Source organism: Stylophora pistillata, chromosome 11 (assembly GCF_964205215.1).
Source record: "Stylophora pistillata chromosome 11, jaStyPist1.2, whole genome shotgun sequence".
NCBI lineage: Eukaryota > Metazoa > Cnidaria > Anthozoa > Scleractinia > Pocilloporidae > Stylophora > Stylophora pistillata.
The window spans coordinates 24,086,871-24,098,657 of NC_142529.1; the positions used below are offsets into that span (position 1 = coordinate 24,086,871).

At 37.4% G+C, this 11,787-nt stretch overlaps 1 pseudogene across 1 annotated transcript; it reads left to right on the forward strand.

Moving 5' to 3' along the window:
• The first annotated feature begins 1,010 nt into the window (after positions 1–1,010).
• On the forward strand, positions 1,011–11,555 carry LOC148720732 (cell division cycle protein 20 homolog; annotated as a pseudogene). Its single transcript, XR_015993298.1, has 7 exons — positions 1,011–1,250; positions 5,631–5,714; positions 8,317–8,513; positions 8,906–9,000; positions 9,539–9,795; positions 10,273–10,398; positions 10,928–11,555. The product of XR_015993298.1 is annotated as a cell division cycle protein 20 homolog (transcript).
• Positions 11,556–11,787: the final 232 nt, after the last annotated feature.

Genomic DNA, 11,787 nt, shown 5'->3' on the forward strand with positions numbered 1-11,787 from the left:
TTGTCATTCCTCTCCAGGTCGCGAAGGTGTTCTCGGAATCGGTCACCTTGTCTTCTGCCTGTTTCGCCCATGTAAATCTTTTTGCAATAAGTGCAAGTTATGCAATAGATTACATTGGCGGAGGTGCACGTGAAGTGATCGGTGATCTTAATGGATCGTTTGGGTCCCGATATTTTTTCAGTGTTGTGAATGAAAGGACACGTTTTGGATCGTGCACGAGCGCATTTAAAAGTGCCTGGTTGGTCATTAGTCTGAAAACAACTTTCTGACCAAAAGATTGCCTTTGTTTTTGTCGCGCTTGAATGAAATGAGGGGAGGCTGCGAAAAGATAGTGCTTGTTTCTGGATCGTTTTGGAGTAATTTAAAGTTCTTAAAGATGATGGATTTAACTGAGTGGTTGTGAGGGCGAAACGTGAGAGTGAATAGAATGCGGTCGGAATCTTCCTTTTGTGACGTTTGTAGTGCTGAATGTCGATCAATAAGTTGGGCGCGGTGGTAACCCGCTTGAACGACATAATCAGGGTAACTACTTTTATCGAAAAACTGGCACATTGACTCTGATTTGTGGTGGAAATCAGAGTCATCCCTATAAACGACGAAGTTATAGAAACTGAGAAAAAGAAATGGAATTCTTAACTTGAGATGGATGCGAAGACGAATACAACAAGTAATTATGCGAGTCTGTAGGTTTGTAATACACACTAGTGCATAAACCGTTGCCTTCAATTGAAACTTTGATGTCTAAAAAGGATAAAGAATTGTCAGAAATTTCCCAGGTATATTTCAGAGACGGATGGAAAGAATTGACTGCGGTTATGAATTGAGTCAGCTCTTCTCTGGTAGAGGAGGTGGCGCCGATACAGTCGTCGATGTAGCGACCGTAGAGTTAAGGTTTGGAGCCGTTGTATTTGCTGAAAAATTGGTGTTCGACAAAACCTACAAAAAGATTGGCCTAGCTAGGTCCCATTTTGGTACCCATGGCTACACCATTGGTTTGTTTGAAAAAATTGTCCCCGAATGAGAAGCAATTGAGTGTGAGCACTAGTTCGGCTAAGCGTAGTAGTGTTTCAGATTTAGGTTCCTTAACAGTACGTTGATGAAAAAAATGTTTAAGGGCCAGAAGACCTTCGCCATTAGGAATGACAGTATAAAGGGACGTAATATCCATGGTGAAAAGAAGTCTGTTTTGGCCAAGGAAATTAAAGTCGCGAAAAATTTGAAGAGCGTGTTGGCTGTCTTTATATATGATGGTAAGTTTTAACGATGGGAGCCATAATTTTGTCTAGATAGATGGAGATAAGTTCGGTAGGGCAACTGTAAGCCGAGACAATGGACCGACCCGGGTTGTTAGGTTTGTGAATTTTAGGTAAAAAGTAAATACAAGAAGTTCTAGGAGTGGTTATGAAGAGATTTTTTGCTGTGGCCGGCAATTCTTGTTTAGTTATGAGTTGGTTGATCGTATTCTTGACGGTGTTTTGATTGCTGGCAGTGAGGTCTTTGTCGACCTTTTGATAAAAGCAGGTGACAGAAAGTTGCCGGAAAGCTTCTTTTTGGTAGAGGTCGGTGCGCCAAACAACGATAAATATCGAGAATCTGCCGACAGTTGCAAAATTTCGTTATTCATTTTATTTTTCCTTTTGATGAACTTTCTTTAAGCTGAACGCACCGCCTATGGAAGGCCAGGAAAGAAACAGCTCTTCAGCGGTTCGCAATGCATTTTTTTACATAATAGCCCGAACTCTTTTCAACCTGGAAGCGTCGCTTATGGCGGGCCAAGATAGAGAATCGAAGGAGTTACTTTAAAAAGATAAAGCTTTTAGATGATGTGTATTATTATTTGCAAATATGAATGGCAGATCTCTTCATAGACCAATGAGGTTGACCTTTATTTTTTCTTTGCGAAAAAAAACGCATAGTGCATTATTTCGACGGGTTACTATGCAGTCTTAAACGTTAGAACATAACATGAAATCTTTACTTTAAAAAAGACAAAAGGGCCATCTTCTATCCTACAAAATTTAAAAGCAGTATTGCATCTCGTTGTGCGGTACAAAGTTGACGAAGTTGCGCAATACTTCATCATTTTACCGGGAAGACAACAGCCATCTAAGTGTACTTTAAACTTTTGATTTTTTGGAGAAAGCAAAGCGCGATAGAACTTTTTGATACAATATTTAGAAAAGGTTCATCAAAAGGGTAATTTAGGAAAAATAAAATGAATTTTGCAACTGTCGGCGGATTCTCCATATTCATGGTCAGTGGCTCTTAAGGAAAATTCGTGACAGCCACCGTAAATTAGAGGGGTCGATGAGCTGCCTTAAAAACTTTCCTTAAGACATACACACAAGGCTATAAGGAGCGTGAGAATGCTGATAGATCACGACATCATATAAAAAGGTTACTCAACAGTAAGATTCTCCTAATATGTCGAATCTTGTAAAGTGGGGCTTTTTTCCAAGCAGTTGTATGGTTTTCCTTGAGCTACCGGTGGAATTGAATGGTAACTAAAGAAATCAATGTTCCAATTATACACAAGCAACCTTCTGGTGTTTGGGTTATTTTAAGTTCCTTTTCCTTCTCCGTGAGGGGATTTGGCATCTGCTCAATATTCGTGTTACTGTATTCTCAACGATATTAAATAAGAGTTCCAGCAAAATAAATAGAGGCCAACATGTGTATGCATCATTCAAAAAGTACAGGTAACGACGAATTACATGGGCTGACTTGCATTTTGAAAAACACTTCATAACTCGCCAGCAAAACAAACATTGAGCAGGGTCATCAAATACATCGATTTTTCTATGAGAACAGGACGGAAAGAGTTACACCTACTCCCTTCTTCATATTTTAAATAACACTCCATAACTGGCGCAGAAAAAGAAACAAAGAAGCCAATATGTGTATGTGTCGTTCTACCGACAAGCAAAGGTAGACCGGAAGTATAACAGGCTCTGACTTAGATATATATTTAGTATAATTTCAGAGCTGAGCAAAGAGTTTCCAGCAATATGATTGGTCGAACGGTTTCTTCTATGATGCTTTATAAACCGTTCCACGTAGTTTATATAAAATGTTCAAATGAAATGTTAATAAATGTTACTAAAATGTTATGATTTTAGAAATTTCTCTGTTGTTCAGCTGTGAAATTATACTAAAACAATTATTCGCCTCAGGTTCGGTGAATATTGTCGAATAATACCCTCGAATTCGTCTCGGGGATTATTCGACGATATTCACCGAACCTGAGGCGAATAATTGTTAAATATATATACATGATATATGTTTTTTTCAATTCTTTTGCAGGCAGAGCTGCAGGGTGGGCCAAAAAATTATACACAAAATATAACAATAATATAAATAAATAACTCTGATAATACTTCAGCAATTTTTCATGTCTGAATAATATAAACAATCCTTAATAAATAATATTTCAACAACATGCACAGCAATTTCATTACATTAAAAAAAATCATCATAAATATGCCCTCACAGGGTTACTCCTTATGGGGGATCTATTAGTACAGAAAGCTGCGAATCTAGCTGTCCTATAACTCTGGGTCTCTACAAGGAGGCGATCTCCTGAGCGAAGATTGCAGAACACTTTAACTCGCCAGAAAAAACAACAAAAAAAAGAGTCCAATATGAGTAAGCATCGTTTTATAAGCACAAGCAGGGGGAAAGTTATATGTTCTGACCACCATCTATTTTGAACAACACTCAATAACGTCAGTAGAAAAAGGAACAAAAAGGCCTACATGCGCATGCGTCACTCTATAAGCACTGGCAGGAAAGAATTACGCGTTTTTGGGTTTCCTTCCATTTTGAAAAACACTCGATTACACGTGCAGAAAAACAAGAAAAGAGGCCAACAAGTTTATTATATCGCTGGCAGCGCACGTGGGCAATATGACGCGACTTCTTTGTTCTGATCTTTCCATATCATAAATCCTTTATCGACCTCGGTTGTTCGGTCAAGATGGCTGGATACTAGCCTCGTTCTTGATTTACGTTTTATGGACTTAAACCTTAGCTTGGTCTATAAAAACGCACAAAAAGCATTCGGCCGATATCCAGCCATAGTTACCTCACGCTTGGTCCATAATGTATATGCATCGTTCTACAAACACATGCAGGGGGAAGAATTACATGTTCTGACTTCCTTATGTTTTGAACAACACTAGACAACGCCAATAGGAAAAGAAACAAAAAGGTCAATATATGTATACATCATTGTATGAGCACATTAACAGGAAAAATGACGTGTTCTTACCTCTTTATATGTCAGTTGAACAATTGCAACACTCGGAAACTTCCGCAGAAAAGCAAAGAAGAAGGAAAGATTACATATGCTGTCTTCTTCATATTTTGATCAACACTCTATAACTACTCATGCAGAAAAAGAAAGCAAAGATGGTAACTTCTACCTCAGCATAATGATTGTAAAGCGCTATGGAAGATTCAGCTGAGTAGTGCTTTATAGGTTGATAGAATAATTATATCATTCTAAAAATAACTCAAGTAGGTAAAGAAAAGAAAGGCTAATGTGTGCAGCATTACTCTAGATAAACATTAGACGAACTGAATAAAATTAAACTAACAATCTGACCATGTCGGTAATTCGGTCAATCATTGTTCAGATGATCTGTCAGTTATTCAGTCTATCAGTCACAGATCAGTCAATTTACTTACAGAACTTACAGAACATCTTAAAGAACATCTTACAGAACATCTTACAGACCATCTTACAGAACATCTTACAGAACATCTTACAGAACATCTCACAGAACATCTTACAGAACATCTTACAGAACATCTTACAGAACATCTTACAGAACATCTTAGAGAACATCTTACAGAATATCTTACAGAACATCTTACAGAACATCTTACAGAACATCTTAGAGAACATCTTACAGAATATCTTACAGAACATCTTACAGAACATCTTACAAAACATCTTACAGAACATCTTACAGAACATCTCACAGAACATCTCACAGAACATCTTACAGAACATCTTACAGAACATCTTACAAAACATCTCACAGAACATCTCACAGAACATCTTACAGAACATCTTACAGAACATCTTACAGAACATCTTACAGAACATCTTACAGAACATCTTACAGAACATCTCACAGAACATCTCACAGAACATCTCACAGAACATCTCACAGAACATCTTACAGAACATCTTACAGAACATCTTACAGAACATCTTACAGAACATCTCACAGAACATCTTATGCTTATGCTCATGCTTTTATTTAGTATTACTGCTCTAAAGAGAAAACGAAGAGAGAGAGGTTTCACATAATTTGTAAGCAGAACAAGAACATCAAAATAAGCAATTACAATCACGTAACAAGATGACTGGACATAATTCCATTTCCTATCCTCCTCCCCAATGAGTGCTCTAGACGATTATTGACTTTAAATTTCGCGACATACGGGGAAGGAAATAAAACCAGTCATTTACAAACGATACGCGTGTTTTGTGTTTTATTATTGTACTTTTAATGGCCCCCGAAGCCATCGCAATTAACTGATACTGTTTATAATCTACAAACATTTTGAATTTTTCACGCAGAGTGGACTTCAATGAGTTTTTTGTTTTTTTCTTTTAGATCAATACACGTTTTTGTTTGGCTTTCAGATGACAGAAAAGCTCGTAACCTCTGTATTTAGCGTACTTAAGCTTCGACTGACAGGTAATTGTTATGTTTATTATCCTGTGCACTGTTTTTAAGCTTTCACTTGATTGCTATTCTACTATCTTGTCGTAAAATAGGGACGGTGATGGTCACAGCATATGACGAGAATGAACTTGTATTTAACTCGCTTTTCGTATAGTTCTCAAAACAGTGCTACAGTCAAAAGGCAAAAATAAATTGTACACAGCAAATAGAGGAGTTTAGGGCTTCAACATTCGAAAGAAGAGGCAAGAAATTCAAATTCTGTCGTGCCTAATCTCTTCTCTCCACTGAAGCTCCCTTCATTCTGAAAGGGAATAGACAGACTACCAGCAGCTTATTTGCGCACTTTCAGTTTAAAACGCTTTAAAAAGATTAAACCCAGAATGCAACGGGAAAGACGACGTTTTGCGTCTCGAGTAGCTTTGTTACTAATGCGCGCGAGAACTGACGTCACAAAGCTCGTATGAGGTTATTGTAGCGAGTTGGGATGAGGTGAAATACTCCAAACGACAACAGCAACGATGGGTTTAAAAAAGGCACTGAAAGCGCTTGAAATCCTTTAGAAGCCAGAAGCCATACTTAACCGGAGACTTCAGTGTAATCCATATTATCCGTTTAAAATGGTTGAAGGAAACAGTAAGTAAAATTATCGTTTATCCTTCTGAAAGTGCAAGTGTAAGAATGTAAGCTGGATTAAATAGGGCTGAAAATATCTCTCCGGCATAACTATAGATTAAGCCTAATGCGTTAATTCAAAGTGTGGCGTAAAGATCCAAAATACTCTCAGCTCTCCTTTTTTCCTTTTCGGTTTTTTTTTTTTTGTGTGTGTTTGTGTGTGTGTGTGTGTGTGTGTGTGTGTGTGTGCTGTGTTGTGATTTGTTTGTTTTTTGTTTGTTTGTTTGTTTGTTTGTATAAAACATTAAGACCCGATTTATGCAATCAAAATTATCGGTTAGTGAATTAGTTTTTTAAGGAGGACGAACGCAGTTTTGTTACTGACTCTCGCTTCCGTTTTTCATTACTTATTTATGGTAGTATGCAACGAGTGTTTTTTTTTTTTCGATCAACGGTTGATTTTCTTGTTTATTGAAGAGATGATAGAAATAACTTTTCTTCAAGGGTCAAAAGCATTCCTGGATGTGTAATGGCTTTTATGCTGAGCCTTTTGATTGGTGTAAAAATCACTGGTTTCATTTCACACAAAAAATTGTTACTTCTCTCGACTCGATCGATGTCATTTTCTACGTTACACAGGCTAAAAAGAAAATTATAACATAACCAAAGTAAAGCGCGCGCTCTGATTGGTCAATTTAGCGTCACTCATTTGCCCATGGGTGTAGGCTGCTGATGTGAGCAATTGCAAAGACTATTTTTCCGCGTGGGCTTGCTTTATCTGGTCACGTAAGATTTGTTAAATAAAAGGGAACTCGTTAGCTACAATGTATAAATGTTATGTTATAAAACAAATGGTAAACACCACAGCGTACACTATTGAGTTATGGATGCACTTGGGAGGTTTGCTAAGCACTCAAGAAGCTAGAGTCGCTATCGCCTCGAGCGACTCTTTCGCTTCTTTCGTGCTTAGCAACCTCCCGCGTGCATCCATAACTCAATAGTGTACGCTGTAGTGTTTACCATTTGTTAAAAGGAATATGGTTGCCATGGGAGATTACCTTCAACTTGACCTCGAAAACTCTGAATACTTGAAAAAGATTTTGGAATATTGTCTTGACAGAACAAGTTACTTGGATTTTTAGAAAACTGAACTGTACGGTTTGCAGTAACTGCAATTTTTTCAGGTTTCTGGTTTGCTCACATGCCCTGGTTTCAGCATTATTGGTCTCAAAAGAAGGACAATTTTCTAACTATCTTAAATGTTCGTGGTTTCCCAAAGTTTGACATTTAAACCAAGGGCCACATATAAAAGTACCTTGATTTTAAAACATTTACATCTGAACCTGTAATCTGCATTTCAGCTTATTTGCACTGTGGTAGCACCTCACTCGCCTTAGCTAACACAAGCTTGTGCAGTGTCACTTAACAAGTCCCAACCCTTATCCCGTTCAAGAAACCCCTGCTGATAGTGGCAAACAATTAGCAGGAGGAGAAAGAAAAAAAAATTTTAAACCGAAGTCATAAGTATGCATATTCTCATACATTTCCTAAGGAGCTTACAAGGAGAATTTGCTAAACAATCAAAAGCTACTTTAGTTGTTGATCATTTCCTTTATTCTCATGACCATAATGTGTGATTCAGGGGCGATATTGTAAGGAGAAATTAGATGCTAGTCACTCTTTTGAGTTAAAGGGTCAATACCCCAAAATGGGTCATCTCATGGAGACTGGAATTTATTTATTTTATTTATTTATTTAATCGCTTTCACCATACTTACAATACTAAAAGGACTAAAATATACATATGAACAAGACACAGAAGAGAACGGAGGACAAGGGTGCGGGACACACAACAGAGCGAGGCTCCAAATTAAGTGTGTCCCAACGGCTGTTGGGAGAAATTTAATGCTCAGCACTCCTAATGGGTTCAAAGTTGGTGGGTAGTGTTCCTTATTTTGTGTACAGTGCTGGATTGTAGGTGTGTTACTTCTTGTTTTTTCAGATTTGAATCTCCTAGACTGGAGTTGTAACAACCACTTAGCTGTCGCACTTGGTGGTTTTGTTTACTTGTGGAATGCAGCTTCGGGTGATATTGTACAACTGTGTCAAACTGAAACACCTGACTGCTACATTGGAGCTGTGTCTTGGATTAAAGAAGGAAATTTCATTGCCGTGGGAGACAGTAGTGGTACTGTGCAGGTACCCAACCATTCCTTTTGTATTACCTACAACCCTTCTATCAATTCCCAAGATCTGAACAAACAACAACTCCATATCACTACGAAACTTGAAAAACCGGGAAAAATTTAATTTGTTTCTTTCAAGACAATTGTGTGCCAGCAAATCTCCAACCTCAAGTTGATAATTGTTGAGGATTTTGAAACCTGATTTGATATTTTGCTCAGACAGCATATTGTGACATTCTGTTGACGCATTCCTTGAGTTCATGGTCTCTAAGTTTCACAGTAAATGTGGATTAGGGGTTTGAAAAAAAAAATGTAATTTTCCTTATTGTTTAAATCTGGGATCAAAGAGGGTACGTGCTGTGGTTTACCCAATAAGTTAACCAACACATGCTATTTATCCTACAGTTGTGAGATGTTGAGCAACAAAAACGCATGCGCAGCATGTCAGGGCATTCTGCTAGAGTTGGTTGCGTGTCATGGAACTCGTATATTCTATCAAGGTGAGTTTGCAAAAATTGAACTCTGAAGAACTCATTGCCCCATCTGTTAGTTATGGATAGTATTATATTTTTTCAGTTGCCTGTACATGTCACTCATATAGGCCCTCTGCAAAAAAATCACGATCGAATGAAATTCAATGTAGAACTAAGGCAGAGTGAGCTAGAGTAGCTTTATACCTGTAATTGAGTTTTAGTGTTGTACCCTATACAGCAGTCCACTTTGCAGAATGCAAAGAATCTCTTCCAATTGTACACCCTACTTGTATGCAGTTGCACTCTGCTACATTAGTAAAGAACCATCTTTCAAACACATAGCTTTCCTTCAGTCATATTTCCTTATTCCTCTGTTGTCATGATATTTTCTTATCTTCCATTTTCTCTTTTCTTTTTTTTTCCATTCTCTTTTCTCTCTTTTTGTTCCATTCCTTTTCCCCATTTCTCCTGTTCTTTATTCCTCTCTTCTTTACACATTTCCTAAATAAGCCAATGGTAAAATTGAAATATTATAATTGTTATTTTGTTTATTTTTAAATACCAGTGGGAGCAGAAGTGGTGCCATACACCATCATGATGTCCGTGTTGCCAATCATCAAGTGGCAACACTTGCCAGGCATACACAAGAGGTGTGGAATGAAATGGTCACCTGATGGTAAATACCTTGCTAGTGGGGGAAATGATAATCTGTTGGTGATATGGGATGCCAATGTGAACACAAACAATAACACCAATACGCCACTGTTTACCTTAAACCAGCACCAAGCAGCTGTTAAGATATGTATCCAACCTTTTATTTTCGTCATATATTAATTAAATGTACCTAGATTTTTAAATTAATTTTAAACTGGAGTAAAATTGAATCAAATTATTTCCTTTCATTTTTTTGTCTGATTTTCAATCATTCTGTCGTCATACATGTTATACTCATGGTGTGGATGAACAGGTAGTCTGGTCCAGGAATTCAGTAAGAAAAACAAAGTGTGATCATAGTAAAAAGTGTAAGGAGTGAAAAAATTAGGGAGGTTTGTGTTGAACACAATGCAGCGACTCGATCCTCCTTTTCTCAGCTGCATCACTAACTTCACTTAGTTTACTTTAATACTCCATTTTACTACCTGAATGTTTCAAACAGGCTTATTTCAAGGGGTTACCTTGTTAGCTTGTCCCATGTTTTGATCATAATATTTTATTGACTGTCTGCTGAAATACCAAAAGAATGAAATATCATGATAACAATATCTTGGTCCAAAACAAAAATTCCTGGTTCATTTTCAGGCACTAGACTGGTGTCCATTTCAACGTAATGTACTTGCTAGTGGTGGCGGAACTGCTGATCGGCACATTAGGTTTTGGAATGTTAGTACTGGAAACTGTCTCAGCAGTGTTGATACTCATTCACAGGTAATTCACCTGCCAGAGACCCTAATAATTATAGTTAGACATATTCTCCATCTTTACAGTCCTGTTCTAAAACGCTGAAAAGGAGAATGTTTAAAACTTTAAATTGCCCAATATCTCATTGATCAGTGACTCTCCTTACTGTCTCCCGTGAAATTCTTCTCATGTTAGTTTGGAGAAATTGGCAGTGGATCAACTAGTTGCATGACTGACATTTGTCTACATTCTCATCACTTGCCTGCTTGACATTGCTTCCATGATGTAAGGAGAAATGCTGTCTTGGTCACTGAGCAAAGCAGGCTAAACCACTGGAGTTAATCCATGTGGCATAAGGTAACCATCACTACATCCCATTTCAGTCTACAACTGACCCACCTTATTGAGCAATGAGGGATCTTCAGCGTTATGGCCTTCATACAGGGATTTTTGTTGCTTAGCTTGTGTGGGACAGTATGAGTCATAATAAGTGAAGGTACAGAAAAATGCAGCGATCAGAATGAGGCTTGGTTATAATCTTCTTCATATTTCCCAGGTGTGCTCTATATTATGGTCAAAAGAAGACAAGGAACTTGTCTCCAGCCATGGTTATGCACAAAACCAATTGACTGTCTGGAAGTATCCATCAATGGTCAAAGTAACTGAGCTGACGGGTCACACATGTCGCGTTCTCCACATGGCTATGAGTCCAGATGGACAGACAGTCGTCTCTGCTGCTGCCGATGAAACTCTGAGGACATGGAAGTGCTTTGCTTCTGATCCTGTAGCCAAGAAAAAATCCAAGCCAAGTGTGCCAAGTGGGTCGTTGGTACATAGAGGCATTCGTTGATGACTAAAGTTCCATAGTTAGATATAAAAAAAGTTATCAAAATTTGAATTATTAGGTGAATATTTTTCAATGACTGTTTTTGGAGTTTCTCTCTATGTTTGCAACATGTTACTATGGAGTCTTTGTTGACAGACAGAATAATTATCTGGTCATATTTTTATAATATTTATATATCACTGGCTTACAAAAACACTCATGACATTTTGTGTTCATACAAAAATTTTGTTATTAAGTAATTAGCTGCTATAAGAATCAACTATAGCCTGCAAAGTTAATTAAAAACATTTTAGAATACATTTTTAAATTTATAATAAAAGTTGTTTTTTATATTATTGATCCCTTGTGAGTTGAAAATATTTTTTAAAAATATCCAATGGTCATATGTTAGCACAAATAAAAAAAAAAAAAAAAGTCTTTTTGTAGGATAACACAATTACTGGTGAACCAGTAGTTTCAATTGTGGTCCTTGCAAACAAATGAAACAAATGATCTAAATTGAACATAACATCATTAAGAACATCATTAAGAACATCATTAAGAACCCCAAACGGCCGGAGGCAAACCAG